General features: G+C 42.8%; 1 protein-coding gene across 1 annotated transcript in view; it reads right to left on the reverse strand.

Annotated features, from left to right (window-relative positions):
• Nucleotides 1-23,400, reverse strand: part of RCAN1 (regulator of calcineurin 1) — an 80,707-nt gene that overhangs the window by 12,177 nt on the left and 45,130 nt on the right. The gene's annotated exons all lie outside the window — the stretch shown is intronic.

Here is a 23,400-nt window from a genome sequence, read left to right on the forward strand (position 1 = left end):
ATCCTCTGTTCAATGAATTCAGAGTGTTGTTTGGAGAAAGTTTCCAGGGAATAGAGCAAGATGGAGAGATTTAAATCAAGGCTATTTAAGTCACTGACTTAAAATATTTATATCAGATCAGATGGAGCCTTTGTAAAGCTAATTTGAAAATCTGTGCTATTGCAACTATAAATTTTAATCTAATGAATAAAATTACAAATGCTTTTTTAAGTTAGTTTATTTTAGTATAAAATATATTACAGTTAAGGTACAGTCAAACCTCGCAATAACGCACCCCGCTATAACGCGAAATCACATATAACGCGATCATAGGTTGGCTCCCCTTTAAGGCATAATACAGTACTGTACTAGTGGTCCCCAACACCATGGCAGGGGGGAGAAGCTGCAGCCCTGCGCCTGCTGGGGACAGAGAACTCCGAGACTGTGGGCGCCAGTGCTCTCTGTCCCCAGCAGGTGCGGGGCCACAGCTTCTCTCCGGCTTCTCCAGGGCTGCGGGCACCGGTGCTCTCTGTCCCCGGCAGGCAGGGCCGGCTTTAGGAAGTGCGGGGCCCAATTCGAACAGTTTCGACGCGGCCCTGGCAGGGATGACAAAAAAAAAAAACAAAAAACAACAACAACAACCCCCCGCATGTAAAAAAACACATGGGGCTTGTACTCACCAGGCGGTGCTCCAAGTCTTCAGCAGCACTTTGGGGGCAGGTCCTTCACTCACTCCAGGTCTTCAGCGGCACTGAAGAACCCACTGCCGAAGTGCTGCCGAAGACCCGGAGCTCTGCCAGGTGAGTAAAAATTAAAAAGGCGCCTCTAGCCAGGGAAGGGATTCTCACTGGGCGTGGGGCCCTCTTAGGCGCGGGGCCCGATTCAGGGGAATTGGTGGAATTGGCCTAAAGCCAACCCTGCCGGCAGGCACGGGGCCGCGGCGTCTCTCTGGCTTCAAGAGAAGCTGCAGCCTCGTGCCTGCCGGGGACAGAGAGCACCGGCGCCCGCAGCCCCGGAGTTCTCTGTCCCCAGCAGGCGGGGGGCCGCGGCTCCTCTCCCCTGCCAGGCACTAGGGGCACTAGGCGGCGCACATCAATGCACTGCTTTGGGGACCATTGACAAACTGACTGGTTTGAAACCCTGCTATACCGCGTCCCCGCATTTAGCGCGATGGAAGTTTTTGGACCCCAAACATCGTGTTATAGCGTGGTTTCACTGTATCTTATTTGAATTTTACAAAGCACCTACAGGCAAAAAACAAAACAAGGACGATTAAGAGTTTGAAGGACAAGGACTAAAAGCAGCACGTAACTTTACTCAAATGAAGAGTTCCTTTGACTTCAGTGGGACTACTCATCAGCTTAGTTAAGTATGTGCATAAGTATTTGCAGCACCAGAGGCTAAAAGTTCTTAATATGTGTACAAAATCTTTGTCACTTCAAAACAAAATTACTTTACCTTTTTTATACTTGTTTACACTTTCAATACATTAAATTACTGTAAAATATTTTGTACACAGGCCAAAGTTTTCAAAACTATGAGCCTAAAATTAGGCTCCCAAGCCCATATATAGGCACTTAATGGTGACATTTTCAAAAGCACAAGTTACACTGAGTTCATCTGAGAAAAGCCTTGCTCCATCCTCTTTGGAACCCCTCTTCAGGTAGTTGAGGGCTGCTATCAAATCCCCCCTCACTCTTCTGCAGACTAATAAGCCCAGTTCCCTCAGCCTTTCCTCATAAATCATGTGCCCCAGCCCCCTAATAGTTTTTGTTGCTGTCCGCTGGACTCTCCAATTCGTCCACATCCTTTCTATAGTGGGGGGCCCAAAACTCGACGCAATACTCCAGATGTGGCCTCACCATTGCCGAACAGAGGGGAATAATCACTTCCCTCGATCTGCTGGCAATGCTCCTACTAATGCAGCCTTATATGCCATTAGCCTTCTTGACAACAAGGGCATGCTGTTGACTCATATCCAGCTTCTCATCCTCTGTAATCCCCAGGTCCTTTTCTGCAGAACTGCTGCTTAGCGAGTCGGTCCCCCAGCCTGTAGCAGTGCATGGGATTCTTTCATCCGAAGTGCAGGACTCTGCACTTGTCCTTGTTGAACCTCATCAGATTTCTTTTAGCCCAATCTCCAATTTCTCTAAGTCACCCTCGCACGCGGAGCCAGGTAGGGAGCCTGCCACCAACCGAACTATAAACCGGACTTTCAAATGAAGATCAGAAAAGCTGGTTTACCGTGCTTTCTGGCTGGTAAAGTGCCGGATAACACAGCTTTTACTGTAAAAACCTTCCAAGACAGGAAAACATTAAATGCTCTGATTTGTTGTCTAATTGCAAGTTATATAAAAATATTAATGTCAGCATTTTCTTTGCCAGTAATGCCTGCCATTTTCATCATATGGGAGTGAACAAAAGTATTTTAAGAACTCTAAAAGCAAGAATCTCTCTTTGAATATACATATATATCCCAAACCCCACTTACTTCAAAAGTGGAAGACTCATTTAAAAATGTCTCTATACTGATACACCCAGAAATCCAGCTTTCAGCAATGAACTGAATAAGTCAACTTAAATCACAACTGTGATATCACAGCATTAACTGACCACATACTTAGTCAATTTATTCTAGTTCTTGTTGCAGAGTTATATATTCAGTTTATTTCTACTCAGAAGCTAGTTTTTCCTGAATATCACCTTCATGGTATAGTAAGCGTATTAGTAGTAGTCTGCCCAAAGCATGATGTTGTATTTGAATGTGGTGGGTCAACTAAGAGACAAGACTTTTTGACTGTGTAACAACCATTCTAGATACAGCAACTCCTCGCTCAACATTGTTATGTCCCTGAAAAATGTGACTTTAAGCGAAACAATGTTAAGTGAATCCAATTTCCCCATAAGAATTAATGTAAGGGGGGGGAGAAAGAGAATTAGGTTCCAGGGGAAAAAAAATTCACTACACAAAAGACTATATTTTATATTACACACACGGTATACGTTTTAAACAATTTAATACTGTACACAGCAATGATGATGATGAAGCTTGGTTGAGGTGGTGAAGTCAGAGGGTGGGATATTTCCCAGGGAATGCCTTACTGCTAAATGATGAACTAGCCTCACAGTCTACAAGGCAGCACGAATAGAGGGAGGGGAGACAGCATGGCAGAGAGAGACAGAGACACACACACTGTGTGAGAGAGACTTGCATTGCCCCTTTAAGTATGCTGACCCCACTCTAAGTACATTGCCTTTTTAAGTAATTAGCAAATTGAGACAGCAACTGCTGCCAGCAAGCTCCCTCAGTCCTGAGCCCTGTAGCGTCCCCTCCCACCCCCCCTGGAGATAAGGTACAGGGGATGGGGTACAGAAGCAGGGGGAAGGGAGACACCCTGACATTAGCACCCCTCATACCCTCCTGCACAGCAAGCAAGAGGCTCCCGGGAGCAGCTCCATGGCAGAGGGCAGGAGCAGCACATGGCAGTGGGGGAAGGGACAGCTGAACTGCCGGCAATTGATAGCCTGCTAGGCAGCTGCTGCACAGGGAATTTAGAGGAGTGGGGAGCTAATAAGGGGCTGCTGGTCCACCCTGGTTCCAAGCCCCCACCAGCTACCTCCACCGGGCTGCTGTTTCTGCAAGCAGGGGACAAAACAGGCGGCTGCCAAACAATGTTACAAGGGAGCACTGCACAACTTTAAACGAGCATGTTCCCTAATTGATCGGCAATGTAACAATGAAACAACGTTAACCAGGATGACTTTAAGTGAGGAGTTACTGTACATAGTTTTAGGGCCTAATCCTGCTCCCACTCATGTCAATGGGTAGCATTCCTCTTGGAACTTTAATGGAAACAGGACTGGACCTTAATTTGCTATGGAAAACACACACGGCATTTTCTCACAAAAGCAGTTTCCATAAGAGGTAATGGAACTAAGGAGAACTTAGTTCTATGGGAAATGAGGCATTAAAAAACCCTATCAGTCTTCCTGTGCTAATGCTCCTCTTCCTGTCACTATGGCCCAAACAGGATGACTTCATGTTCCTTCCTGATGGCACAGTCACCCACATTCTGGAGATTATTTTTGAGGCTCAACACCTGACTGAGGCTTCTGGGTTACTGTAATACAAGTCAATAAAATCATCATTAGAATTCCACAGGATTGATTCCTTATACTGTACTCCTTGCACTTAAAACAAACAGAGCATCCTGCTTCCTGAATGCATGTATTTTTTAAAAAACAGCAAAGGCACATAGGTATGGGGAGAAACCAGTTCATGTTGTGCTCTATATTATCCTTGCACTTCAGTTAAGGTTACACCACCACTTAAGCCCCAAGGAGTTAACTCTGCCCCTCCCACCCGCCAAAAACAAAAACAAAAACAAAAAAAACCCAAACAGTCCTGCTCCAAAACTTTACATATAACATATCAGTCAGAGAACTTTTGCTTCAATCTGAAAAGTGAAGTTTGGTAAGAGATTAGTTTAAAACAGAGTCTAACCCATTGGTGCTGTATTTTGATTAAAAGAAACAGTCTACATACTATAGTCTACATGCTCTGAGATATTCAGACTTTTGTGGCTGAAGGGGAAATGGCAGCACTCATGTAAAGACAATCCAGTAGGGTTGCCAACGCTCCCAGTTTCGCCGGGAGTCTCCCAGAATTGAGCTCTATCTCCTGGAGACTACTGAAGCCACACAGGGAGATTTTAGGTCACTAAAAGTCTGGCGGCGCAGCAGGGCTAAGGCAGGCTCCCTGCTGCCCTGGCCTCGCACCACTCCCGGAAGCAGCCCCAAGTGCTGACTCTGCAGCTCCCATTGGCCGGGAACTGTGGCCAATGGGAGATGTAGGAGTGGTGCCTGGAGGCAGAGGCAGCGTGTGGACCCCTCTATCCCCTCAGGGGCCACAGGGACATGCTGGCTGCTTCCGGGAGCTGTGCGAGGTAAGTGCTGCCTGGCCGGAGCCTGCACCCGTCACCCGCACCCAAACCCTGAGCCCCCTCCTTCACCCAAACGCCTTTCCAGAGCCTACACTCCCTCCTTCACCCCAACCTTCTGCCCCAGCCCTGAGTCCCCTCCAGCACCCAAACTCTCTCCCAGAGCTTGCACCCCGCCTACACCATCCTGCACCGCAATACCCTGTCCCAGGCACAGACTGGAGCCCCCTCCCACACTCTGAACCCCTTGGCCCCAGTCCAGAGCCAGCACCCCCACCCACATCCCAACCCCTTGCCCCAGCCATGTGAAAGTGAGTGACGGAGAGTGAGCAATGGAGGAAGTGGGGGTGGAGTGAGCAGGACAGGGCCTCGGAGAAGGGCGTGGCTGGGGCAGGGCCTCAGGGAAGTGGCATGGCAGGGGTGTTTGGGTTTGTGTGATTAGACAGTTGGCAACCAGATGGATGCAAGAGGAACTGGTGAACATGTGACAGGGCTATCAAACACAGAAGTAGCATACGGGATAAGATAATCATGGCAGCTCTGCTTTCTTAATGTTTTCATTTCCAGCAAAGCCTCAGGGATTGTGACTGATGAAGCCCAAGTTTCTAGAAGCTGATTTCTGCCACTAAGTTGCTGTGTGAGTACAGAAGAGGCTGGCTGAAGACTGCAGTCCCCTATTCTTGTACCCTCTAGCAGCTTCTTCTCCATGATGCTTAGTTGGTAGCAGTTTCAGGACAGAAAAGCAGACCAAGCAGCAGGGTTTTTTTGGAGGGTTGGGGGAGAGAGAGGATGGGTCACAGATAGGTGACAAGTGGATAGTGGAAATATGAATGGACAAGTGGAACAGTGGGAACATGAAGGGAAATAAGGAGACACAAAGCCACAGATGGTGTATAAAAGGATATCAGGAATTCCAGGAGACACATGCAAGACAAATATGGAGAAGGGAGCACAAAAAAAAAAAGAGGAAAGCCACAAACATCCCTTTTTTTAAGTTGACACTTATGCTACCACTGACTGGGAAACCAAGGAAAAAAACCTATGTAATATCAGAAATTACAGAATTGACAATGCTGTTAAAGAAATGTTTGTCCTACAAGCAACAAAACCAGAATTTCATAATCCAGCTGATGCCTTCTTACACTTGGTGAACGTTTACACCAAACCTCAAAAGGTTCATAACTCAAACACTCCCACCTTCCTATACAGTTGTTGATTTTCTGTATCTATGTACTGTTTCCATTTGTGTTTTTATGTACCACATAAAGTTTAAGATAATAAAGGTTAAACACTACCCTGTAGTATTCTGGAATGAAATTTCCTAATAGCATTGATAGGTTTTGTTTTTCAGAGTCAGGAAAACAAGATTATCTATACATGTCTGGTATCAGGAAAGTATATTTTTTGCGCATGTGTGAAAGTTGAAGTTAACCTCTTCCCCAGATCCCAATAAAGGAACAGGAATGCATAAGTGTGTGAAAGGCATTCTAAAGAAAAGAATGTGAAAGACAGCCTGCATTCCTGTTTTGCACTCTGGATAAGAGGTTATTTTTAAGGCACACTCTGAAAAAAGAACTGAAGAAATTACTCAAGAATAAAAAAAAAAAGAGGCAAACTCAAGTTAGACAAACATACAAAGTGTCAGCCAAAACACTCTACTCTGTACCTGTGTAAATGGGTGCCCTGAATACTCGAACCAAATTATCAACATTTTAGTCATACAAGGGACATACAAGAAACCTCTTTGAGCATCTCTAATTTTCCAGTCAGTGGGAGCAAGAAACTTTCCTGTAAGGAGAGAAACTAATTTAACAAGAGGCTACTGTCTTTACATCTTTGTCAGATGGCTGATCCACAAAAGAGTAGCAGGGACAGAGATCTAGAGAACTTCCTTGCCTCCCATATAGTGAAAAAGAGTCTATGCTGGAAGTTAGCAGTAAATGGGGCTTTAAAAAAGTAGCATGATAGAGAAACAGGAGATGTGCATATAAAGAGGATGATTCTGCAATAATTTTAACAGTCAAATGTTTTGGAGTGGGTTTTTTTAGTTTTTTAATCTGGATGTTTTTGGTTTTTTAATGCCTCTTTTGGCAAGTCTAGTGGGACTTCCCATGTCACAAAAACAATTGGCAGATAAACTATGCCTGACAGACTGTCTGTGGGCACCTGACAGTCTTGATCTTTCTCATCCAGCAAGGAAAACAGTGCAAAGTGGATGCATCTTCTTATGCAGCCATGCAAATATACAGCACTCTTGCAGCTATTTTAAATAAAGCTGTAAGTCCCTGCAGTGCCATGCAAAACCATACATGAAAGAAGTTAGGCAGTGGTTTTGCAGTTGTTCTCAATTAACACCATAATAGAGGATAAAACAAAGTATATCCCAAATAAAAAGTAATTAATAAGACACCAAACACCATCATGGCTAAACAGCAGAGTAAAAGGTGGTTAGAGGCAAAATGGCACCCTTTAAATCCTAGTGAGAAAAATAGAAAGGAGCATAAACTCTAGCAAGTCAAGTGTAAATGTACATTAGGCAGACCAAAAAAAAAAAGAATTTGAAGAGCAATTAGCTAAGGACAGAAACATTAACAGCATTTTTTTTTCAAGTGCATCAGAAGCAGGAAATCTGCCAAACAGTCAGTATACTCACTGGGCAATCAAGGTGCTAAAATAGCACTCAAGGAAGACAAGTTTCAGAGTGGTAGCCCTGTTAGAGTCTGTATCAGCAATTGTAAAGAAGCTAAATGAATTCTTTGCATTGCACTGAAGAGGATATGAGGGAGATTTCCACACCTGAGGTGACAGATCTGAGGAACAGTCCCATATTGAGGTGTCAATAGAGGAGGCTTTGAAGCAAATCAATAAATTAAATTATTAAATTACACTAGGACCACATGGTATTGTTCAAATATGAAATTGGTATGTAACCTATAGCTTAACTCAACCTCTGCACCAGATGACTGGAGAATAACTAATATAGTGCCTATTTTTACAAAAGGCTCCAGTGGCAATTCTGGCAATTATAGGCTGGTAAGCCTAACCTCAGTACCAGGCAAATTTGCTCAAACTATAGTAAACAAAATTATCAGAGATACATAGATAAACACGATATATTGTGGAAGAGTCAACACAGCTTTTGTAAAGGGAAATCATGCTTCACCGATTTACTAGAATTCTTTGAGTCAATAAACATGTGGACAACAGTGATCCAGTTGATATAGATTACTTAGAGACTTTCAAAAAGCTGTTGACACGGTCATTCACCAAATGTTTTTAAGCAAATTATGCAGTCATGGATATGAGGGAAGGCCCTCTCATGGATCAGTAACTAGTTAAAAGAAAGGAAACAAAGGGTAGGCCTAAATGATCAATTTTCCATGACGAAAAGAGGTAAAGAGCAGAGTCCCCCAAGGATCTATACTGGGACCCATGCTGTACAAGGTATTCATAAATTATCTGGACAGAGGAGTGAACAGTGAAATGACAAAATTTGCTGAAAATACAAAATTACTCAAGATAGTGAAGTCCAAAGATGACTGTGAAGAGCTACAAAAGGTATCTCTCACAACTAGGCAACAAAATGGCAGATAAAATTCAATGTTGGTAAGTGCAAAGTAATGCACATTGGAAAACAAACTCAACTATACATACAATATGATGGGTTCTAAATTAGCTGTTACCACTCAAGAAAGATCTTGGAGTCACCATGGAGAATCCTCTGAAAACATCCATTCAATATGCAGCAGCAGTCAAAAAAGCTAACAATGTAAGGAACTATTAGGAAAGGGATAGATAATAAAACAGAAAATATAATAATGCTACTATATAAACCCATGTTGTGCCCATGTCTTGAATACTGCATGCAGTTCTGGTTGCTCCAGCTCAAAAAAGATATATTAGTGGAGAATGTGCACAAAAGGGCAACAAAAATGATCAGGAGTATAGAACACCTTCCAGACAAGGAGATATTAAAGAGACTGGGACTGTACAGCTTAGAAAAGAAACGACTAAGGGGGTGAAATGATAGCGATCTATAAAATCATGAACGGTGTAGAGAAAATTAATAGGAAGGGGTCATTTGCACCTTAACATACCAAAAACTAGAGGTCACCCAATGACATTAAGAGGCAGAATGTTTAAAAACAAACATAAGGAAGTACTTCTTCACACAATGCACGGTCAACATCATTTCCAAGGGATACTGTGGAGGCCAAAAGGATAACTAACTGGGTTCAAAAACTAATTAGATAATTCATGGAGGAGTTAGGGACAGAATAGGGATATACAGAAACTATTTTAACACAAGTATCAGAGGGGTAACCGTGTTAGTCTGGATCTGTAAAAGCAGCAAAGAGTCCTGTGGTACCTTATAGACTAACAGACATATTGGAGCATGAGCTCTTTGCTATTTTAAACACAGGCGAGCCAATCAAACATGCTTTTTCCTTAGAGGATTTATTACATTTCCCATATTTTATACATTTATTTCAGCCTGGAAACTGACCTTAAAAAAAGTATTTAAATATCAATTAATATTTACCACAGTATTAATGACGGCAAAAAAGCAGCGTGTGTGTTTAAATGGAGGAAATTGTGAAGCCACAAGTCCTCTGTAGTAAATTATACACTGGGTTTTGTTCTTCTGGGGTCATAAGTGAGTCATAAGGGAATTATAGAAGCATTTTCCCAGAGATACAACACCTTTTTAAATAAAGGAAACAGCCTACAGGGAAGCATGTAGCCAGAACAAAATGGATAGATATACTTGGGAAGGAAAATCCAGTGACACTAAAGGATGATTCTGTGTTTTTTTCTTTAAAAAATGAGAGCGTAACACTTGTCTTGAAACAACGAGTGCCACCAATAGGAGGAAATTAAAGAGGCTGGTAACGGGAAAAGTGATTTTTTTTTTTACATTAATTGCTGGATTTGTAGGCCTCTTTAGAATCAACTCTCCTCTGTGGTAGAGGGAAAAATATCCCAAGAGCAATTTAAAAAGGCAACAAACCCATCTATTTAGTTTTAGTAGCACATTTAAAGAGTGTAAGAATTTTTAACATAAAATAGCATTAATAAAGAAATTCTTGTTAAATAAGAAAAAGATCTGAAAAAGTTTCAGTGGAGATAAAAGTATCTGCAAGACTACATATAAGAAGAACAGAAATAAGTAATGTTTTTTTCCTAGAGATATACACCATACATAAAAATACATTTAAAGTCTCAGGGGTGAATTTATTACTGTGCTGTGGAATACAGGAAGCATCAGATATTCTTCCCACTACTATACCTAGGAAAAAATGAAAGCCGCTTGAAAAGAGTTTTAGAGGGTATTAGTTTGAACATCAGGTCTGGGGAAAAGTTACAGACAAAATTATTAACAAATAATGGGTATTTAAGGCAAATTAAATATTAGAAAGAAAAAAGGGGGCATGCAGTATAAAACAGGAACTAAAGCCAAAAAGTGGTCTATCCGAAATTTGAGTGAGGTGGTGCACACAGCAGATGAAGAATACTTTGTTTTATAAGGGGTAAACAGCTATAAAGTTATTTAGAAAGAGATACATTCTGTATAGTTTAATTATTCTGTACTGTATCGCAGTAGCATCTAGAGCCCTATTGTGCGCAGTGCTGCATGAACTCAGAATGGAGCAATATTCCTTGCCCCAAGGACTTACAATTCAAATTTGGACCAGATAGAAATAATTCTCCATCTCACCAGAGCTCTGTTTGGCTGAGGAATAGGAGTAGGTGTGGAAGGGGAGGAAAGTGGCTTCATGCACCTTTACACTTCTTCATATTGACACTTCCCACAGCTGGAGTGCAGCAACACTCCAGCCCTTCCCCAGTCCAACTCCTATGCCAGGGGCTTGTGAGAAGGGTAGGGTCACATCTAGATCACCTGAGGAAACCCCTATGCTAGGTTTGTATCCTGGCAAGGGAAATATGCTATCATCATGCTACTGGAGCAGCATAAAGGGGATATTATCACAAAGAACTGGCCCCCAGTAGTTCACTGTTGGCCAAGTTAATGTTTAAATTAGTGGCGAGGTATCTAGGAGATAGCTTAGGCCTGGTCTACATTAGGCATTTAAACCGGTTTTAGGAGCGTAAAACCGATTTAACGCCACACCCGTCCACACTAGGAGGCACCTTATATCGATTTTAATGGCTCTTTAAATCGGTTTCTGTACTCCTCCCCGACGAGAGGAGTAGCGCTAATATCGGGATTAACATACCGGAATAGGGTTAGTGTGGCCGCAAATCGACGGTATTGGCCTCCGGGCGGTATCCCACAGAGCACCACTGACCGCTCTGGACAGCATTCTGAACTCGGATGCACTGGCCAGGTAGACAGGAAAAGCCCCGCGAACTTTTGAAATTCATTTCCTGCTTCCCCAGCGTGGAGAGCTCATCAGCACAGGTGACCACGCACAGCTCATCTGCACAGGTAACAATGCAGTCTCCTGAGAATCGAAAAAGAGCCCCAGCACGGACTGCACGGGAGGTACTGGATCTGATCGCTATATGGGGAGAGGATTCAGTGCTAACAGAACTGCGTTCCAAAAGACGAAATGAAAAAGTATTTGAAATAATTTCTAGGGCTATGATGGATAAAGGCCACAGCAGGGACTCAGTGCAGTGCAGAGTGAAAGTTAAGGAGCTCAGACAAGCCTACCAGAAAACCAAAGAAGCAAACGGAAGGTCCGGGGCAGGTCCAAAAACATGCCGCTTCTATGCTGAGCTGCATGCAATTTTAGGGGGCTGCGCCACAACTACCCCACACCTGACCGTGGATTCCGAGGTGGGGGTTGTAATCTCTGCCATGTCTGAGGATTATGTGGACGGGGAAGATGAAGATGAAGAAGAGGAGGACGACCTAGCAGAGAGCACACAGCACTCCGTGAGCCCCAGCAGCCAGGAGCTTTTTCTCACCCTGACGGAATTACCCTCCTCCCAGCCCTCCCAAACAACTATCCCAGACAATGACGCCATGGAAGGGACCTCTGGTGAGTGTACCTTTGCAAATAGCAAACATTGTTTTTTAAGCAAGCGTTTTTTAATGATTGATTTGCCCTGAGGACTTGGGATGCATTCGCAGACAGTATAGTTACTTAGAAAAGTTTGTTAACATGTCCGGGGATTGAGAGGAAATCCTCCAGGGACATCTCGATGAAGCGCTCCTGTAGGTACTCCAGAAGCCTTTGCAGAAGGTTTCTGGGCAAGGCAGCCTTGTTCCGCCCACCATGGTAGGACACTTTACCACGCCATGCATGTAGCAAGTAATCAGGTATCACTGCATGGCAAAGCATAGCAGCGTATGGTCCCGGTGATTGCTGGCATTCAAGAAGCATCCGTTCTTTATCTCGCTGTGTGATTCTCAGCAAAGTGATATCGTTCAGGATAACCTGATTAAAAATCAGGAATTTAAGTAAGGGGGATGGCCATTTTCCTACTGGGTTCGTGGACTGCAGCAGCTTAAAAAAAAAAACCTTTCCTGCACGTAGCCAAGCGGGGGGGAGGGGAGGAGTGAAATGCCAATGATCTTTTTTGTGTTTGGTCACCGGCAATCTTCCCCAGGCTACCAGCCACGCAGTGGGTGGGGGGGGTGGGAAGGGTGTTGATTAGCAGGGAGCTAGCGTGGTATTAGCCATGCATTGGGGGGAGGGGTAAATCACTGCAGAAGCCGAAAGACAGTGGCTTACCATGGCCGCATGCAAGCTGAATTCTGATGCCTGGACCTGTGTCTGTGAGATCTGTAACTCCAGAGCTGCAGGCACTCAGTATTAAGATGAAAAATGCGACCTTATAGGGAAATCACATGTGCTATGTAAGGTGAATAGTGCTGTTCACTGTGAAAGAGTATAACCATTGTTCTGTAAAATGTATCTTTTTAAATATTTCTCTCCCTCATGCAGCTGCAAATTTTTCAAGCGTGCCTCCTCCATCCCAAAAGCTAGCACAGATAAGGCGGAGGAAAAAGAAGACGAGATATGAAATGTTCTCGGATATTATGGAAGTTACACGCAATGAAAGAGCTCATCTGAATGAGTGGAAGGACGTGGTATCAAATTACAGGAAAGATGCCAGTGAACGTGAGGACAGGAGAGACACCCGAGATGAGAGGTGGCGGCAGGAAGACCGGCAGGAAAATCAGAGGTGGCGGCAGGAAGATCAGCGGTGGCGGGATGCAACTCTGGGGCTGCTGCGTGATCAAACTGACATGCTCCGGCGTCTGGTGGAGCTTCAGGAACGGCAGCAGGATCACAGAGTGCCGCTGCAGCCCCTGTATAGCCACCCTCTACCCTCACCATGTTCCATATCCCCCTCACCCAGATGTGTAAGAACGCGTGGGGGGAGGCTCCGTGCACCCGCCAACTCCACCCCCATGGACAGCCCAACCAGAAGGCTGTCGTTACTGTGAAATTTTTTTAATGGCCTTCTCCATCCTTCCTATCCTCCTCCCAAACCACACCCTTACTTCTCTCCCTGTTTTTATAATGAATTAATAAAGAATTCATGATTTTTAAACGAGAGTGACTTTATTTGAATAAGTAAGCTGTACTCGAAGGGGGAGGGTGAGTTGATTACAGGGAATGAGTCAATCAAGGGGGTTGGGTGTTCATCAACAAACACAGCAGTCACACTGTACCCTGGCCATTGATGAAGCTCGTTTTCAAAGCTTCTCTGATGCGCACCGCTTCCTGGTGTGCTCTTCTAATCTCCCTGGTGTCTGGCTGCGCATAATCAGCGGCCAGATGATTTGCCTCAGCCTCCCACCCCGCCATAAAGGTCTCCCCCTTACTCTCACAGAGATTGTGGAGAATACAGCAAGCAGCAATAACATAGGGGACATTGGTTTGGCTGAGGTCTGAGCGAGTCAGTAATGTCCGCCAGCGCGCCTTTAAACGGCCAAATGCACATTCCACCACCATTCTGCACTTGCTCAGCCTGTAATTGAACAGATCCTGACCACTGTCCAGGCTGCCTGTGTATGGCTTCATGAGCCATGGCATCAAGGGGTAGGCTGGGTCCCCCAGGATAACGACAAGCATTTCAACATCCCCAACTGTTAATTTCTGGTCTGGGAAGTAATTCCCTTGCTGCAGCCGTTTAAACAGAGTAGTGCTTCTCAAAACGCGAGCGTCATGAACCCTCCCTGGCCATCCCACGTGGATGTTTGTGAAACGTCCCTTGTGATCCACCAGTGCTTGCAGCACCATTGAAAAGTACCCCTTCCGGTTTACGTACTGGGTGCCCTGGCGCTCTGGTGCCAAGATAGGGATATGGGTTCCATCTATCGCCCCCCCACAGTTAGGGAATCCCAGTGCAGCAAAGCCATCCACTATGGCCTGCACGTTTCCCAGAGTCACAACCTTTCGTAGCAGCAGCTTAGTGATTGCTTTGGCTACTTGCATCACAGCAGCCCCCACAGTAGATTTTCCAACTCCAAATTGATTCCCGACTGACCGGTAGCTGTCTGGCGCTGCAAGCTTCCACAGGGCTATTGCCACTCGCTTCTCTACTGTGAGGGCTGCTCTCATCTTGGTATTATGGCGTTTCAGGGCAGGGGCAAGCAAGTCACAAAGTTCCATGAAAGTGCCCTTACGCATGCGAAAGTTTCGCAGCCACTGGGAATCGTCCCACACCTGCAACACAATGCGGTCCCACCAGTCAGTGCTTGTTTCCCGGGCCCAAAATCGGCGTTCAATGGATAGAATCTGCCCCATTACCATCAGGATCTCCAAAGCGCAGGGGCCCGCAGTTTGAGATAATTCTGTGTCCACGTCCTCATCACCGTCATCGCCGCGCTGCCGTATCCGCCTCTTACTCGCCTCGGTTTGAAGGTCCTGGTTCACCATATACTGCACGAGAGTGCACGAGGTGTTTAAAACATCCACGATTGCGGTATTGAGCTGAGCAGGGTCCATGCTTGCTGTGCTATGGCGTCTGCACAGTTCACCAAGCAAAAAAGGCGCGAAACGGTTGTCTGCTGCATTCAGGAAGGAAGCGGTGAGGCTGTACCCAGAACCACCCAAGACAATGATTTTTGCCCCATCAGGCACTGGGATCTCAACCCGGAAATTCCAAGGGGCGGGGGAGGCTGCGGGAACTATGGGATAGCTACGGAATAGCTACCCACAGTGCAATGCTCCAGTAATCGATGCTAGCCTCGGACCGTGGACGCACACCACCGAATTAATGTGTTTAGTGTGGCCACGCGCACTCGATTTTATACAATCTGTTTTGCTAAACCGGTTTATGTAAAATCGGAATAATCCTGTAGTGTAGACGTACCCTTAGACAGGTACAGACATGCACCTGGATGGAGGAGGGAGAGAAGAGGTAAGAAGTGGAAAGGCAGGTTTGAGAGTCCTGGCATAAAGATGATAGAACCACATGAGCTGATGAAAATTCTCAAAGTAAGGGTGCAGAATGACAGAGGGAGGAAAAGCAGCTATGTGGAAACCCCAGGCGGTGAAAGGGGAAGTATTGGCAGTGGATCCATATTGCTGTGTATAATAGTCAAACCTAAGCCCCATCACCTAACCTGCCTTACTCCTCAAAACACTCTTGATGCTATTACAGACCAAGCCCAGGTCGAGCGAAGCTCTATAGCACACAGGAATTTTCAAACTAGACCTTTTATTGTCTGGCATCCCCTTACATAGCAGCCCCAAAAGAGTCGTGCAGTGTTTTGAGTCTTATGTCTTCCATGGCAATTTGGGCTCAACATGACGTAAAATGTAGTTTGTTCACTTATTCTGATGTGGAGTTTCTAAATTACACTTTATAAAAATATTTCCCAGAAAGTTGTTAAAGAAAACAGGAAGGGTATATGAAATCTAGACTGAAAGGGGAGAGGGGGAAGGGACGGGAGAGAGTAATAGCCCAGGCTCTCAAATTTTAACTTTATATGGATAGTGTTATGTAATTAAAAGTGTACTGTAGTAGATTGAATAATCTAAGTCTCAATGTCAACCTTTAGAGAGCATTCTGTCCTATTAAATATTTGCTGAGAAATGAGGAAAATTGTTGGGGTTTGTGGATTTGTTAAACATGTACCTACCTAGTCTTCATTATACTAGGACTTTAAAATACTAAAATGCTTATGTCAGTCAAATATTCCAATGTCGTATGCAGTGTTAGTCCCAGGATATTAGAGAGACAAAGTGGATGGTAATATCTTTTATTGGACAACTTCTGTTGGTGAGACAAGCTGTCAAGCTTATACAAAGACCTGACGATAAGCTCTGCTTTACCTCACCCACCTTGTCTCCCAAATATTCCAACATCAGTTAATACCTTCTGGAAATATCACATGCAAAAAGCCAAGAAATTCTTATCTTAAAAATCATAATAAATGGAAGAGAGAGCATGCAAGTTCAATATGAGGGAGAATGAATGGAAAGAATGAATCAGCTGTGTTACTGTGTTTACCTAGACTTGCAACTCAAAATCTAAACAGGGGCTACCATAAAAGTACTGATCATTATATTGCAGATCCTCAGATACACATTAACCAAAAGAATGATTTCCCCCCCTCTATTAACATAGTTTGTATATATTTTGAATCTTGGGTTTGACTTAATATTGACAAGATGAATTGCCTTTTATGGTTTCAGTTCAGCATTCACCTTTGCTTTTACTGGATGAAGGACCTTTTTAGTGTGTCCCTCAGTCTCCTTGGGAAGACCTAGCTGTTATCAGATTTCTATAAAAGAAGAATGCTCTGAAGCCATTGTTGGAGAAACCTTGTTCTAAATGCATGCCACTCCAGGGTAGAGAAAAAAAGCAGAGAGGTATTTGCCACTGCTGAAGGAGAAAGGCAAGATGTTATTTATTTTTTAAACATAAGGGTAAAATGCTGACTTAACTCAAAACAGTACTCTTGAGGCCCTCACCCAAGACTCCATCTCTTGACAATGGCACTCTAAATGTTTCCCTTTGGGATTATGAGAAGTCTTTGGTGTCACCTGAAGTCCACCGACATTTCGCAAGTGTCGTTGTCTGGATGATCGCCACGTGATGGAATACGGTCATGTGTCCGTGATTCCTTAAGATTTGTTATCAATCTTTGTGGGTTGTGTTAAGGTGGTCTCTGGTTGGTTTGGATAGGATTGCTTTGGAAGGGTTCTGTTTTCTCTTTTCTGAAAGGAAGTAGAGGGTGGTTTGGGGCAGTTGCTCATTGTGCCCCAAATGATCTCTTTTGCAGGAGTATGCGATACTATTTCATTACCACTCTTTAATGTGTGTGAGATGATGTAGATTGTGAAGCAGTTTTGCCTATGGTGTCATCAATAACCCCTGAAGTCCCATATCTGTCTTTTCTCCCTTTACTGAAAGATTAAATGATTCTATTAAAAGCACATGAACTACAAAGCCACTTGGCTCTAGTAAATGCTTACTCAATTGCTAAATGCTTTTTTTTTTTAAACCCAGATTCAAAAGTTTGTCACAAGATTGACAACAAAATTCCCATAAAATGCCGCCTACCTCTACTGCTAATATTTTCAAAGAGATCAGGAACAATCCTCCAAAAGCACAGTATTTAATAAATCACATTTACTTTAATAATGTATTGGGGAGCGTATGATATAAGGAGTCCAAATTTTGACTGCAGATCAAAGTGTGCCTTAGCTATAGATATCAATGGGACTCGCATGTATCCAAGGGCAGAATTTGGTCCTTGTTCTGCATAGAGCTACTGTATAACTATTTATCCTGTAGTCAATACAGTGAGGGGTAAAAGAATCATAATAAGTGCTCTGACAATGCTTTAATTTCCTTTTTTGAATGCACTAAAATAAGTTAGTTCCTTCCTGGAAACATTGCTGCAGGGTCTTTTTTAAACTGTTTATACTGAATAGGCTCTCATTAAAGGAAATATTACAATAAAACATAACAATAGATTTTCATACTTGATTATGTAGTTTTCATGTGTCCAAACAGTATAAAAAGCTGTGCTTTTTCATAGAAAGGCTATTTACAGATTGGCTGACCATTACTTGGAAAACTGTAACACATTCAACCAGCAGAAAATAATACCTACAGTGCTTAATTCCTTCCTTGGAAAATCCATGACTTACTTATATTTCCAAGCAGTAAACATTAAATTCCCGTTCACTGACTGGTAATATTAAAGTGGTAATTTGGAAATTCCACTGCAGAAAATTTTTGAGTAACCAGCTAGACACATTTACTAAATTCTGTTTTTTTAATGTGGCATATAAACTAAGAAGTTTCTTCAATTATGTAGTTCCCCTTTTATGGAAAGTATTTCCTTAAAATACACACATGGAGATACATGGAGCATATATTTTAATGTAAGTGTGTAAAAGTATTTTAATAAGTATTTTTCATATGCTATATTTACTGGAAAATCCATGATTACCTACATTTCCAAGCATTCAACATTACATTCCTGTTCATATTGTCAAATAGAAGTGCATTTTCTAGTGGAAAAAATATCCAGAACTTGCGTATTAGCAGTGACTTCCTCAACAGACACACATAACTTTTATATTTTTCTATGTTCTAATGCTTACTTACATGTCAGCAGAGAAACAACTACAGTTGGGGTATCAAAACTAATTATATCCACTGTAGAATTACTGTAAGTGTTTTTTTAAAAGTCTATATTCCAAGTGAACAAAGTCAGTGTAACTACAGATAGGGTGTAAGTAAGTATCACTGTCCATACATTAAAGCAAGATTATTCCAGGAACAGAAGCTATACAAATGCTATATACATCTGTACCAGTACTAGCGACTAACTCCACATCTCCTAGTAAGTGCATTTAGAAAACTACACATTGTGCCTTAGCAGATCTGTCCTTAGGAAGCCTTACTTCCCAGCTCCAGAAGTGGCAGTGCTTTCGGTAACGTAGGTCACCACTACATAAGGCTGATTCTAAAACACTCAAGCATCTCTGATCCACTCTGATACATGAACAAACTCATCAGCACCAAAATTCCCTTCTATCTGTGTAAAAATTCTGAACTCTGATATCTGAGTTATGGAGGCACCAATTATTATCAAATGCCTGAATCTTTACTATTGTATTATCATCGTTTTAGTGTGTTACTGGTAAATGATCTACTTCTTGGGATTCCTCCACATACAAGCAACCTCTGTTCCACCAAGTGGATGCCTTCTTCATCTTTGGCTCCAAGGATCTTTTTTGCATAGTTTTTATAATCCCCTTTTCTGAGTGGCAAGACTCAAAGCTGGCACCACTCTCGTGGCTCTTCCTTGGTCAAGGCTTTGTGTCAAGGGCCTAGTCCATTTGTCCCTAGAAAGAAGGCTTCTGTGTATCTGGTTTTGCATTTTTCTGGCACTAGTCCTTGATTTGGACTCAAGATCTCAAGATCCTAACTCTAACAGCCTGACATGTAAGAGTTGTTTCTCTTTCTCCCTTGTTTGGAGTTGATGTGGGGTGGCTGTGGGAGAGAATCTGACAAACACTGGACACTCTTTAAATCCAAAATTTGTATGCTTTCTTTTCCTATAGTAGCTGCCAGTGACTAAATTTTCAAAAAAACTTTTGCCTACAAAATGTCATCAGTAGTATTGAAAAAAATCCCAATGGAATTGACAAAGCTGTTGCAATTAGATCCTTAGCGGTCTTTGCTTTTGGGGAGGTGTTTGAACATGGGGGTACTGTTCAAAAGTACACTAGAAGACACCTTTTTTTCCAGCGCATTTTTAGAGTCCTTTTTACATTTAAGCCCAAATGGAAGGTGAATTTAGTATTACAAGCTCTTAATAGTTCTCCCTTCAAACCTATATAGGGTATTCCTTTGAAGTTCTTAACTTCTTTTTTTCCTAATGGCAATTGTCTCTACTTGCCTTGACTAGGAGTTAGAAGCCCTGACTTACACTTTCTCCTATACTTCCTCAGAACAACAAAGTTGTCATCAATACTCTTTAGTTTGCTCAGTACCCACATTTCCATCAGATCCACAGTATCTGTCTTCCCTCTAATAGCTCTCTCCTGAGATTGGGAAGTTATCTGCTAGAAGGTTGCTTGGTTTTGTGTCTTTTAGAAGGGGGGAGAAGTGAGTTCTGCCACCAATATTCAACCATAGCAAAGGCTTGATCACTTGCTGGTCTAAAGCATAACAGTGGGATCTTGAAAAGGTGTTTTATGTGAGTTCAAGATGTCCAGCAGGATGGATGGGCAAAATCTAAAAACAGTCAGGCCCCACAATGTGAAGGGCTCTAAAAATAACTGTACTTGTTAAAAGAAAAAAAAATAACCCTTCAGTTAGCCAATATAAAAAAAAGACATGATATGATCATGCCTACTCAAGCCAATGAGTCAACATACTTCTCCTTTATGAACATGATGCAAATATTTGCACTGTAAAAATGATAAACATTATTTTTCAATTCACCTCATACAAGTACCATAGTGCAATCTCTATTGTCAAAGTACAATTTACAAATGTAGATTTTTGTTACATAACTGTACTCAAAAATAAAACAATGTAAAACTTTAGAGCCTGCAAGTCCACCCAGTTTTACTTCTTGTTCAGCCAATCACTAAACGAAACAAAAGTTTATTTATATTTACAGAAAATAATGCTGCCCACCTCTTATTTACGTCACCTGAAAGTGAGAACAGATGTTTGCATGGCACTTCTGTAGCTGGCATTGCAAGGTATTTACTTGCCAGATAACCTAAACATTCATATGCCCCTTTGTGCTTTGGCCACTATTACAGAGAACATGCTTCCATGCTGATTACACCTGTTAAAAAACTGAACTCCTTGGGGAAGAACTGTATGTCTCCTGCTCTGTTTTACACCCCTATTCTGCCATATATTTCATTTTATAGCAGTCTCGGATGGTGACCCAGCATGTTGTTCATTTTAACAACACTTTCACTGCAGATTTGATAAAATGCAAAGAAGGTACCAATGTAAGATTTCTAAAGATAGCTACAGAACTCAACCCAAGATTTAACAATCCGAAGTGCCCTCCAAAATCTGATCAGGACGAGGTATGGAGCATGCTTTCAGAAATCTTAAAAGAGCAACACTCCAATGCGGAAACTACAGAACCCGAACACCAAAAAAAAAACAACACAACCTTCTGCTAGTGGCATCTGACTCAGATGAGTAAAATGAACATGCGTTGAGCTGCACTGCTTTGGATAGTTATCAAGCAGAACCCATCATCAGCATGGACGCATGTCTTCTGGAATGGTGGTTGAAGCATGAAGGGACACATGAATCTTTAGCTCATCTGACATGTAAATATCTTCCAACACTGGCTACAACAGTGCCATGAAAGTGAGAACAGGCATTCGCAAGTGACATTGTAAACAAGAAGCCTGCAGCACTATCTCCCGCAAATGTAAAAACTTGTTTGTCTGTGTGATTCGCTGAACAAGAAATAGGACTGAGTGCACCTGTAGGCTCTAAAGTTTTACACTGTTTTATTTTTAAATGCAGTTATTTTTAGTACATAATTCTACATTTGTAAGTTCAACTTTCACGATAAAGAGATTGCGTTACAGTACTTGTATTAAGTGAATTGAAAAACACTATTTTTATTAGAAATATTTGCACTGTAAAAACAAAAGAAAGTGAGCACTGTACACTTTGTATTCTGTGTTGTAATTGAAATCAATATAGTTGAAAATGTGGAAAACATCAAAAACTATTTAAGCAGTATTCTATTATTGTTTAACATGTGATTAATCACAATTAATTTTTTTAATCTCTTGATAGCCCTAGTTTAAACTGAACACCCTAATGACAAGGATCCACATGATTTATAAAAACAGAAATTATATATTTATAAAAATATAAAATCAGAAACAAAACATTATAATAAACCAAGAATGAGGTGTGCTTAGAACTCAAAGGATGAAAGGTCAGTAAGAATGTATTCTAGCTTTACTATCAGGACTTAAACATAATTGTCCAAGTAATGTAAACTATCATATCACATAGCTGACACTTGAAACATACGTATGTATCTACAGAATTGGCATGCATACACAAGTGATAAGCCAAATCCATCCTGATATGGCTCATGAAATTACCTGAGGGGTGAGTTTGTCCTAATGTCTGCTTTTAAAAAATAATAAAGTAAAAGCCATATTTGGTTGATTTATAAAAAACAGTGTAAAGGTATGTACTTGGATATCTTAATTTTTTTTTTTTTTTTGGTTATCTTGAGGTCAACTGGCATACTCTGCAGAGCGGAGCTGCAAACACTCAGCAAGTAAATAAATCTTTCCTCCTTGAATGGATCTTCTGAAGTCTGCAGCTTCTAGGTGGAGAGGTCAGGGGGCTCCACGTACCGCCCGTGCCTGCAGTTGCTGCCCCTGCAGCTCCCATTGGCTGTGGTTCCCAGCCAATGCGAGCTGCGGAGTTGGTGCTTGTGGTAGGAACAGCGCGTGGAGTCCCCCTGGCCACCCCTTCCCCTTAGGAGCTGCAGAGACATGCCCGGCAGAGCCGGGTAGGGAGCCTGTCAGTCCTGCCCCCCCCACAACACCCAGGGTGTGAACTTGGAGGGTTGCTGGGTGTGGGTGGGAGAGGAATGGAACAGGTTTTTGGAGGTGAGGAGGGATTGTTAGGGAGCCTCCACCATGCAGACCAGGCTGATCCCTAGCCTCTCTCATTGTCAGGCACATCTACCCGTCTCCATGTTCCCCTGCATGTCCCCCAACCCCATGTGTCCTTGCACCCTCACTCAACCATCCCTCATCCCTATCCCCATGTGTCCCTGCAACCCCTCCCCATCCAGACCCCCCACTAGCCCTTCTGAACCCTCATCTGTGAACCCCCAGCAGCCCCATATACCATGCTGTCTGTGCCCCCATATCCCACGCCTCCTGACCTGGCCCAACAGCCAGGGCACTGAGAGGAAGGCAGCTTCTGTCTCTTCCCTGTCCGCAGCTGGAGCTGTTCCTGCTTGGGAGCAGCTGCTTTCTGTCCTGATGCCACAGCAGCCCATGATGGGCAAAAGGAGTAACTATAGCACCTTTCCAGCAGAATGTATTTTCTGGGGTGGGGGGAGGAATTCTGTGTGGCACATGAATTCTGTGTGTGCGTGTGCAGTGGCACAGATTTTCCCCAAGGAGTAAAGTTCAGAAGATTTTTTCACTCCTTTCAAAGAGCAGCCATTAAATCTGGCCACTTGCATAATCCAAAAGGCCCATTTTTGTCCTTAAACAAAAAAACAAAAACACACCCCAAACAACAACAAGAGCAATAAAAAACAAAACCTCTCACATGTCAGCTGAGATTAAATATGGAAATTTATTCCAAATGAGTATTTTTGGAAAGTTAAGAGCAAGTTAAGAATAGTCTGAGTGTAACTGCTTGCAACCTTACTAGCAAGCTTTCCTTATTATGCCATCTGATTTTATTAAAATCATGGAAAGTCACAGTATTTCCTGATAGCAGAAGCTGAGGTGGGTCACTCAAATACTTCTTCTGACTAATTCATTCCATCGTG

Source organism: Mauremys mutica, chromosome 1 (assembly GCF_020497125.1).
Source record: "Mauremys mutica isolate MM-2020 ecotype Southern chromosome 1, ASM2049712v1, whole genome shotgun sequence".
NCBI lineage: Eukaryota > Metazoa > Chordata > Testudines > Geoemydidae > Mauremys > Mauremys mutica.